General features: G+C 28.0%; 1 protein-coding gene across 1 annotated transcript in view; it reads right to left on the reverse strand.

Annotated features, from left to right (window-relative positions):
* Positions 1–2,050, reverse strand: part of LOC105454046 — a 6,408-nt gene that overhangs the window by 3,292 nt on the left and 1,066 nt on the right. The gene's annotated exons all lie outside the window — the stretch shown is intronic.

Genomic DNA, 2,050 nt, shown 5'->3' on the forward strand with positions numbered 1-2,050 from the left:
GACGTGTGCTCTTCCTATTTGTTGGTTTCTATTGGTATCTATTTCCTGTTGCTTATTTTTAAGCATTTCTTTCTTATAATGCTCATTAAGCAGTTCAACTACATTTTGAGCTATTCCAGTTTTGTTATTGTTTGGTAAAACAATAACAAATATAATTTGAGTTGGTTTCTATTGGTATCTATTTCCTGTTGCTTATTTTTAAGTATTTCTTTCTTATAATGCTCATTAAGCAGTTCAACTATATTTTGAGCTATTCCAGTTTTGTTATTGTTTGGTAAAACAATAACAAATTTAATTTGAGTTGGTTTCTATTGGTATCTATTTCCTGTTGCTTATTTTTAAGCATTTCTTTCTTATAATGCTCATTAAGCAGTTCAACTACATTTTGAGCTATTCCAGTTTTGTTATTGTTTGGTAAAACAAATGTTTTCATTATTTTATTACCATTAGCATTATAAACTTTTGCGCGTAATTTTAGGCACGATCTTATACTTTTTGTAGCATTGAATCTCATTTTAAAAGTATTATCTGTAAAATTTTCATGATATATATAATTAGTATTCCTCAACAATTTCAACAAATAAATAAATTCGATAAGGAAAAAGAGAAAATAAATAAATTTCTAATTGATTTTTAAAGCATATTATTAATAATATTATGCACAGTGAATCTGACTTTTACTAGTATGTTATTTTCACAAATTGTTTATTGGAACTTTTCACTTATTCCGAAGAACATAAAGGGCAGAGTTACTTACTTTATATGCAGATTTAAATGCAATAAATTTGTAATAATTACAGTCGAATAATTTATTGCAATTATTTTCACAATCCAATAACAAGAATGATCACAAATATGTCAGCCTAACTGCGATTGCCACTCCGAAAGATGCGTCTTACCACTTTGAAAGATCGTTGAATACTAACTACAGTGTTCGGATATCACAAACATGTCATATTTAGAATCGTGTCGAATATAAATAAAGTTATCCTTCAGTTTCAAGGTGAAAAAGAAATACCTAGTAACGTACCCATACAGCACGCGTCGATCCTGAACGCCGCACAGTGGTGCAAACGCAAAATGTTCTGTTCAAAATAGGCTACAGGTCGTATTTCTTAACCGATTTGAATGTTTCTTTAAAAGAAACACAGAAAAATTGTCAAGCTTTTTCCGTTTAAAAAGATCGGATTATCCTTTTAAAAAGTAACAAACGAATATTTACGATCAACTTGGTCGGATAAAAAATCCGATCTTTATCGGAAATATATTAATCGGAATGTCAAGAGAAATATCCACTCATTTCTTTTTCAACGGATAATCCGATTGATTACATTTACGCATATATTTTTGATCGGAAATTTGCAAGCGATTAATTTTTTATTTTTAAGTCAAAAAGATATCTATAACATGTACATCTTTACATTTCCAAGTTTATGAAAAAACAGACAAAACGTGTATAAAAACGACAAATGAGTAAAATATGGAAAAATAAACGTAAGCAACACGTAATAACTTAAAATGATATAATATTCGCGGATAAGTTTATGCATCGTGGTGCTACAGAGTTATAATCGAAAGTAAGATAAAGAACTTTATGAGAAGAGATGAAAGTCAGATATCTTTGACAAAATCGATGCGCAAAGCATGACAGTATAATATATATTCTGTGTTCAGTATTCAAGAATGGAGATTTCATGTTTTTTATATATGTATCTTATAGTGCTGTATGTGTTGTGTTCTTAAATAACATTTTATTAATTTATTATAGACATTATAATTAATAGGTTTTGTTTACTCAGCAGAAGTGTTAGTTTATACGGTTTCTTGCAATTGTATGTTACAAATTATTTTGTTATAAATTGGAATAAATATCTACTTATTTTTTTTTATTAATTAATGGACTTACCTCTTTCCCCAAAAGCAAAATAAGTAACAAGAAATGAATAAAGCCAGCTAGGTATAAAAAAAATATTTTTGCATCGTATTTAAATATTTGTTTATGTTAACTCTTTCTACATTAGTTAAATTAAGATTTCAATTCGAGACGTTC

The sequence above is a fragment of the Wasmannia auropunctata genome, unplaced genomic scaffold (assembly GCF_000956235.1).
Source record: "Wasmannia auropunctata unplaced genomic scaffold, wasmannia.A_1.0 LD335989.1, whole genome shotgun sequence".
Classification (NCBI taxonomy): Eukaryota; Metazoa; Arthropoda; class Insecta; order Hymenoptera; family Formicidae; genus Wasmannia; species Wasmannia auropunctata.